The sequence below is a fragment of the Oryctolagus cuniculus genome, chromosome 5 (genome assembly GCF_051225735.1).
Source record: "Oryctolagus cuniculus isolate XC-2025 breed Fujian yellow rabbit chromosome 5, ASM5122573v1, whole genome shotgun sequence".
NCBI classification, from domain to species: Eukaryota; Metazoa; Chordata; class Mammalia; order Lagomorpha; family Leporidae; genus Oryctolagus; species Oryctolagus cuniculus.
In genome coordinates this window covers 146034055-146043515 of record NC_142871.1, presented here as the reverse complement: position 1 = coordinate 146043515, position 9461 = coordinate 146034055, and the positions used below count along the sequence as shown (strand labels likewise).

General features: G+C 37.3%; 1 long non-coding RNA gene across 1 annotated transcript in view; it reads right to left on the bottom strand.

Annotated features, from left to right (window-relative positions):
* Nucleotides 1-1244: 1244 nt before the first annotated feature.
* The window catches only part of LOC108178872 (uncharacterized), a 95531-nt gene continuing 87314 nt past the window's right edge, over nt 1245-9461 (bottom strand). The window contains exon 6 of the long non-coding RNA XR_016233479.1: nt 1245-1361. This is a non-coding gene — a long non-coding RNA (uncharacterized LOC108178872). The remainder of the gene's footprint in view (nt 1362-9461) is intronic.

Sequence of the window (9461 nt, the reverse complement as noted above, 5' to 3'; positions counted from 1 at the left end):
ACTTGTATTTCCTGAGTGTTCAGGCAACAACGTGTGACAGATGAGAAAGTACCATCACAGGACATGAGAGGCAGAACACAAGATTTCAAAGTGTGGCAATGCCAGATTTGGTTCCTGATGTGCAAGGAGGGGGAAAAAATCTTACTTACAGAAATAAAGTTGGGGATAAAAAATTGAGGATTCTGCCAATAAAACTCTGATATCTCTAGCTTTTTTTATAATAGGAACATTTTCATTCCCAATGCACATCAGTGACTCCTAAGAATGGGGACTGGTCTCTCCAACGAGGAGTGTGATTTTAACAAAACGATGAACCTGGGTGCTGGGAGGACTCTGGGTGCAAACTCAACTGCTTCCACTGGGCTCCATTAAGAAACCTATTTCAGTGCCCCAATACCCTTAGCAACAGAATTAGAAAGTTGTTTTGATTTTTTTGAAAACCACACATAAGAGCAAATTTCTGCAAGGTGGAAATGGGAATAAAAACCAGTGTTTTGGAATTTGTTCTTTGCAGATAGTCATCAAATGAGGTACAATATTTGCTAACAGAGGGTAATTTGAATTATCCACGGATAGTTCAAAAACACAAAGAGTTCATTACCCAGATATCTCTATTTAAAATAGATTTGCTTTTGTTCATCAGTGCAGTGCACATGGCTGGGAAATGGCAAAGTGCCAAACTGAAACTGCTCCTAATTTTCAGAGGAGGCCACCAGCTAATTACACAGACTGCAGGTGTGAAGAGAGAAGCTCAAAGTAATCAATAGCAGTAATTAATCTGCTAGACTGGAGCTAAAGAGCTAACAGCTGGACATCAGAAACGGACACATGCAACAAGATCAGCAATAATTACCTCTTTAAATATTGAATTTCCATAGCAACAATTAGGCATTTAAATAAAGGCTGGAAACCAAGGCTTTGAGGCATGACACTGCATGGCAAACACAACATTCTCCAAATCAACCCTTTTAATAAAGCACCAACAATATGCTCAGGCTAGGTTGACCAGTTTCCAGGGGTGGAAGAAGCTGAATGTAGCTCCTTCAGCCTCAGCTTTCTTGGCAACCTGTCATATATATACTCTTGGAACTCCGAGACACAAAAATAGCCCTAGAAGTTTGCATTAGGGAAGACAGCAGTGCCATCTCTCACATCACAAAGCTACCAGATACAAGGCACATTTCCTCTCATTTGTGAAACATGTCCCTTTAAAAAAAATCACAAAACCTGTCAGTGAAACTCTTACCTGAGAAGCTGGAACCATCAGTTTTGAAGAAAGCCATTGGGCAGCATTATGAGAGCTTTTTCAAGACCAGTGGAAAACAGAGACCCACAGAGTGAGGTTCCTGTGACATTCTTAGCTTTGGGAAAAGAATAAAGGAAACTTTTTGTTAGTGGATTTTATATGATCAGGGGAGGGAGGTGGGAAAAGTCAGCATAGCTGTTATTGAATGTTAAGTAAGCGTGGGGCACCATGCTACACACTTTATGTTCTGCATCCGTTTGAGCCTAACAAGTTTGGTTTATTTTATGAAGCAAATAAAGCATAGGGAGAATCATGGCTTGCCAGAGTTCCATAGTCAATAAATGGACAATTGAAGAAGCATAATGTGAATCCAGTTATTGAAGTTTTTAAGGTTTTTCAGTCACATAATCAGAAGTATTTAAGAAAGGAATCTATTCTCTAAAATGCTGCAAGTTATTATTAGTTGAAACAAAGTTTACCTATTGCCATATATGCTCTATCACTGTTACAAAAAAAAGTCAACAATGGGTTATATTATTCAACAGACACTTGTTTCAGTTTCTTTCCCTTCAGGGTTATTGAATTTAATTTTTTTCTCATTTTCCATGGCCCTTATTCAAGTAAACAATTGTTGTTTAGAAAAAAATGACAAACTAGGATTAATAATCATTTATTCATGCAGAAACAAATGGCAGAGTAACTCTGAAACATGAAGTTATCCAAGCACAACTCATATTAATCATCACCAAAACAGAGTAGTTTTTGTTGAGTTCCTATTCTGCCACATGCTGAGCAAGGAATTTGACATTATTTCATTTAATTTTTAAGGTACTACTACAGACTAAATAATAAAATTAGCATCCATTCACACTTGAGAAAAATGAAGCAACGAGAGAATGCACAATTAACCAATGTTCCCAGGAACCCATATGTCAGTCCAAGTTTAACGGAGCTAGAATGTATGGTCAACCTACACTCTGTCTGCACACAGCATTGTGATAACTGGAGGGTAGAAAGGGCAGAGGGTAAAGGAAGTTTGCATATCAGGTTTCCCATTAGTGTCAGATGAAAGCAGTAAGTTCCTAGTGTTACACAGCACGGTTGGGAGACTATAGCCCACGATAACCTGTTACATATTTTGTGACCAATCGGAAGAAAGGAACTCCTGGGGATGCTGCTATGGTGCAGTGGGTTAAAGCCCTGGCCTGAAGCACCGACATCTCATATGGGCACCAATTTTAGTCCCAGCTGCTCTTCTTTCCATTTAGCTCTCTGCTATGGCCTGGGAAATCAGTAGAAGATGGCCGAAGTCCTTAGGCAACTGTACCCATGTGTATCAATCAAGATTCACTGCTGAATTCTGCCAGACACTTAAAAAAGAACCAACTCCAATTCTTCTCAAATGATTCAGAACAATCGAAAAAGACAGAATCCTCCCAAATTCTTTTTATGAAGCCAGCATCACCTTAATCCCTAAGCCTGAAAAACATGCAGCATTGAAAGAAAATTACAGACCAATATCCCTGAGGAACATAGATGCAAAAATCCTTAATAAAATTCTGGCAAATAGAAGGCAACAACACATCAGAAAGATCATCCGCCCAAAAACCAAGTGGGATTTATCCCTGGTATGCAATGATGGTTAAATGTTTGCAAATCAATCTATGTGATACAACATATTAACAAACTCCAGAAGAAAAACCATATGATTATCTCAATAGATGCAGAGAAAGCATTCAATAAAATACAACACCCTTTCATGATGAAAACTTTAAGCAAACTGAATATAGAAGGAACATTCCTCAATACAACCAAAGCAATTTATGAAAAACCCACGGCCAGCATCCTATTGAATGGGGAAAAGTTGGAAGCATTTCCACTGAGATCTGGTACCAGACAAGGATGCCCACTCTCACCACTGCTATTCAATATAGTTCTGGAAGTTCTAGCCAGAGCCATTAGGCAAAAAAAAATAAATAAATAAAGGGATACAAATTGGGAAAGAAGAACTCAAAGTATCCCTCTTTGCAGATGATATGATTCTTTACTTAGGGGATCCAAAGAACTCTACCAAGAGGCTACTGGAACTCATAGAAGAGTTTGGAAAAGTAGCAGGATATAAAATCAATGCACAAAAATCAACAGCCTTTGTATACACAGGCAATGCCACGGCTGAGGAAGAACTTCTAAGATCAATCCCATTCACAATAACTACAAAAACAAACAAATACCTTGGAATAAACTTAACCAAAGACGTCAAAGATCTCTACGATGAGAATTACAAATTCTTAAAGAAAGAAACAGAAGAGGATACCAAGAAATGGAAAAATCTTCCATGCTCATGGATTGGAAGAATCAATATCATCAACATGTCCATTCTCCCAAAAGCAATTTATAGATTCAATGCAATACCAATCAAGATACCCAAGACCTTCTTCTCAGATCTGGAAAAATGATGCTGAAATTCATATGGAGAAACAGGAGACCTTGAAAAGCTAAAACAATCTTGTACAACAAAAACAAAGCTGAAGGCATCACAATACCAGATTTCAGGACATACTACAGGGCAGTTGTAATCAAAACAGCATGGTACTGGTACAGAAACAGATGGATAGACCAATGGAACAGAATTGAAACACCAGAAATCAATCCAATCATCTACAGCCAACTTATATTTGATCAAGGATCTAAAACTAATTCCTGGAGCAAGGACAGTCTATTCAATAAATGGTGCTGGGAAAATTGGATTTCCACGTGCAGAATCATGAAGCAAGACCCCTACCTTACACCTTACACAAAAATCCACTCAACATGGATTAAAGACCTAAATCTACAACCTGACACCATCAAGTTACTAGAGAACATTGGAGAAACCCTGCAAGATATTGGTACTGGCAAAGACTTCTTGAAAAAGACCCCAGAGGCACAGGCAATCAAAGCCAAAATTAACAACTGGGATTCCATCAAATTGAGAAGCTTCTGTACTGAAAAAGAAACAGTCAGGAGAGTGAAGAGACAACGGACAGAATGGGAAAAAATATTTGCAAACTATGCAACAGATAAAGTGTTAATAACCAGAATCTACAAAGTGATCAAGAAACTCCACAACAACAAAACAAACAACCCACTTAAGGGATGGATCTCAATAGACATTTTTCAAAAGAGGAAATCCAAATGGCCAACAGGCACATGAAAAAATGTTCAAGGTCACTAGCAATCAGGGAAATGCAAATCAAAACCACAATGAGGTTTCACCTCACCCCGGTTAAAATGGCTCACATACAGAAATCTACCAACAACAGATGCTGGCGAGGATGTGGGGAAAAAGAGACATTAACCCACTGTTGGTGGGAATGAAAACTGGTAAAGCCACTATGGAAGTCAGTCTGGAGATTCCTCAGAAACCTGAATATAACCCTACCATACAATCCAGCCATCCCACTCCTTGGAATTTACCCAAAAGAAATTAAATTGGCAAACAAAAAAGTGGTCTGCACCTTAATGTTTATTGAAGCTCAATTCACAATAGCTAAGATCTGGAATCAACCTAAATGCCCATCAACAGTAGACTGGATAAAGAAATTATGGTACATATACTCTATAGAATACTATAAAGCAGTAAAAAAACAATGAAATCCGGTCATTTGCAACAAATGGAGGCATCTGAAACATCATGCGCTGTGACATAAGCCAGTTCCAAAGAGACAAATATCATATGTTCTCCCTGATTGGTTACAACTAACCGAGCATCAAAAAGGAAACCTGGTGAAGTGAAATGGACACTGTGAGAAACAGTGACTTGATCAGCCCTTGTCCTGACTGTTGAGGAACAAATTAATACTTTATTCCTTTAGTATTTTTTTTGTTCTAGTTAATACTATTGGTTGAACTCTTTAATTAATGCACAATTATTCTTAGGTGTTTAAATTTAATTGAAAAGTGATCCCTGTTAAATATAAGACTGGGAATAAGAGAGGGAGGACATGTACAGTTTGGGACATACTCAATCTGACTTGCCCCAAATGGTAGAGTTAGAAATGTGCCAAGGGATTCCAATTCAATCCCATCAGGTGGAATGTACCAATGCCATCTCACTAGTCAGAGTGATCAGTTTCAGTTCACAATTGATCACAATGATAGTAATAAGAGTCAAAGAATCACATAAACAAGACTAGTGTCTGCTAATACTAACTGATAGTATTAAAAAGGAGAGAATGATCCAACATGGGAAGCAGGATACATAGCAGACTCATAGAATGGCGGATGTCCTAAACAGCACTCTGGCCTCAGAATCAGCCCTTAAGGCATTTGGATCTGGTTGAAGAGCCCATGAGAGTATTTTAGGCATGGAAAGCCAAGACACTCTGGAAAAAAAATTCCTAAATATTAGATCTCTGCAAGTGAGATCCCAGTAGAAAGAACGAGGCCATCAAAGAAGGAGGTACCTTTCTCTGAATGGAAGAGAGAACTTCCACTTTGACTATGGCCTTGTCTAAATAAGATTGGAGTCGGTGAACTCAAAAGGCTTCCATAGCCTTGGGAACTCATGACAAGAGTGATTACTGATGCCATAAACAAGAGTGTCTATTTGTTTTGTCAACAACAGAAATCACTGTGCACTTACTCCCCATGTAGGATCTCTGTCCTTAATGTGTTGTACAGTGTGAATTAATGCTATAACTAGTACTCAAATAGTACTTCATACTTTGTGTTTCTGTGTGGGTGCAAACTGTTGAAATCTTTACTTAATATATACTAAATTGACCTTCTGTATATAAAGATAATTGAAAATGAATATTGATGTGAATGGAATGGGAGAGGGAGCAGGAGATGGGAGGGTTGCAGGTGGAAGGGAAGTTATCGGGGGGGACCACTGTAATCCATAAGCTGTACTTTGGAAATTTATATTTGTTAAAATTAAAAAAGAATGTATCAATTGAGTAGTATACATTTTTAATAGAATTTATGGTTTTAGAGCTTCTAAAAACTGTGAGGTTTTGCTGTGAACCTAAAAGGTGTGTTTCTTGAAGTGTTAATCTATGTCATAAGTGAACTGTTACCAAATTGAGCATGCTATTTTGGGAGTTTTCCAAATGTTTTGTCATAAAATTGATGGGACAAACATATTGTTCTGAGTAAGGAATAAGTTTTATATCCCCTCACACTTATTCAATCTTAAAACTACAAAGTTATACTGGATTGAAGAAACTTCTATAAATAAACCACATATGATTGCCTTCTCCTCTAGTTTATATATAAAATAATAGATCATTCCCTTACAAATAATAAGGTCTCATTAATTTGAACTAATTCCAACTTTGTAACTAAGAGGCACTCTGCTAGTTTTATGTTTAAGCATTGATAAAAGATAAGTTAATCAATGTATTTGGAGGAAGAATGCTTATCAACAAGTTCCCATGGATCCATAAATCAGAGAGGATGAGTACCATGCTGCCCATCTGGCAATAAGCAGTTTTCAAAGAATCCTTCCAGTATCTCTGTTCCCATTCATTTTTCATACAAAAAAGATTCAATTCAATCCACACAACAACCAAAGGAAGACAGGGAGAAATGGAGCTGGGAGGGAATATTTGAAGGCAAACAGTGCATTCAGAATGTCTCCTTATGGAAAATCCTATCAAGTACAATAATCGTCAAAAGGTACATGGAAAATGCATATTATATAGAAATGATGCATGGGTTTCAAAATAATTTGCACCAAAGTAAACTTATTTTTTTAATTTTACTTTTTCATGAATTTTTTTGAAACTGTCTTGGATCTACATGAAGGCAGATTTTTTTTTAACTTTTATTTAATGAATATAAATTTCCAAAGTACGGCTTATGGATTACAATGGCTTCCCCCCCATATCGTCTCTCCCACCCGCATCCCTCCCCTTTCCCACTTCCTCTCCCCTTCCATTCACATGAGGATTCATTTTCGATTCTCTTTATATACAGAAGATCAGTTTAGCATACATTAAGTAAAGATTTCAACAGTTTGAAGGCAGATTTTGAAGACTAGAGTAGATAATAAAACAAAATGTCATTTAATCTGAACATGACACTAAGAGGACCTCATTTTCTATAGAAATTAGCAAATATTGCATGTTGTTAAACATCAGGGATTTTCATTCTGAAAATTATTTCCATTGAAAGAAAAGGAAAGTTTGGTTTGGATGTTACTATAATTCCAAAGGGCAATGAACTATTGCTAGTGATTCCATTCCCAAGCTGCACATTTGATTGGGATTGGCAAACTAAAATATTGGGTAAAATCCTCCTTACATCCTTTTTAAATTGTTTTAAAGACTATTTTTTTATCTGAAAGGCAGAGATACAGAGAAAGAAGGAAAGAGAGAGATCTTCCATCCACTGTTTCACTACCTAAATGGCTGCAATGGCCGGGGCTGGGCCATATCAAAGCCAGGTGCCAGAGGCTTTGTCCGGGTCTCCCATATAGATGCAGGGGCCCAAGTACACGGGCCAACCTCTGCTGCTTTCCCAAGGCACATTATCAGGGAGCTGGACTGGAAGTGGAGCAGCCAGGACTCGAAACAGCACCCATATGGGAAGCTCGCACTGCAGGTAGAGGCTGAGCCTTCTACGCCACAGCATCGACCCCCATTTTTTTTTCAAAAATTTTATTCCTTAATTGTGCTTCAATAATTTATTTTTGTATCAAGGTAAAATATACATGACAAAAATTTCATCATTTAATCTTATTCCAGTGTACAATTCATGTAATGGAACATAGCCACATTTTTGCACATCAATCTGCAACAATTGCAACATTTATCTCTAGAACTTTTGTCTTCCCAAATTGAAACTCTGTATGCACTGGACCATAAATCCCCATTCTTCCTTTATCACCAGTGCCTGGTAACAATCTTTCTACTATATGTTCATGAATTTTAATGTTTTAGATACCTAATGGAATAAGTAAAATCATGCATATTTACCCCTTTTTTAACTTAGAAAACTTTTATTTAAGGTATGCAAACTTCAAGGATTTCATATATACAAATTTAGGAACATAGTGATTCTTCCCACCCTGCCCAACCCCTCATTCCCACTCCCAGCCTTCTTTCCCCTCCCTCTCCTATTTCCATTATTATTTTTTACAAATATCTATTTTCAATTAACTTTATACTCATAAGATTAACCCTACACTAAAAGTTCAACAAATAATAAGGGAAAAAAACTGTTCCTCAACAGTTAAGGGCTTTTCAATTTTATCGCATATCAAAGTGTCAATTTCAGTTCTATAGATTACCTTTTAGGTACTCTATTAGTTACCACAGATCAGGAGAACACATTGTATTTTTCTTTTTGGGACTGTCTTATTTCAGTGAATATAATGGTTTCCAGTTGCATCCATTTTGTTTCAAATGACAGGACTTCATTTTTCATACTGCTATGCAGTACTCCATGGTGTACATATACCATAATTTATTTATCCAATCTTCAGTTGGTGGACATCTGGGTTGATTCCATATCTCTGCTATTGTGAATTGAGCTGCAATAAACACGGGGCACAAATAATGCTTTCATATACTGATTTTATTTCTTTTGGGTAAATTCCAATGAGTGGAATGGCTGTGTCATATGGTAGGTCTATATTCAGATTTCTGAGGCACCTCCATAATGTCTTCCACAGTGGTTATACCAGTTTACAATCCCACCAATCTACATCCTCACCAGCATTTATTGTTTGTTGATTTCTGTATGAAAGACATTCTAACTGAGGTGAAGTCAAGCACAATTGTGGTTTTGAATTGCATTTACCTGATGGCTAGTGATCCTGGGAAATTTTTCAGCATCTGTTGGCCATTTGAATTTCATCTTTTGAAAAATGCCTACTTAAATCCTTTGCCTCTTTCTTAACTGGATTGTTTGTTTTCCTGTTGCTGAGTTTCTTGGGCTCTTTGTAGATTCTGGACATTAATCCTTTACCAGTTGCATAGTTTGAAAATATTTTCTCCCATTCTGATGGTTGCCTGTTCACTTTGCTGAGTGTTTCTTTTGCAGTGCAGAAGCTTCTCAGTTTGATGTAAACACGTAATTCAATTTTGGCTTTGAGTGCCCATGCTTCTGAAGTTTCTCCAAGAAGTCTTTGCCTATGCCAATGCCTTGTAGGGTTTCCCCAGTGTTCTCTAATAATTTGATGGTATCGAGTCATAGATTTAGATATTTGATCCATTTGAGTGCATTT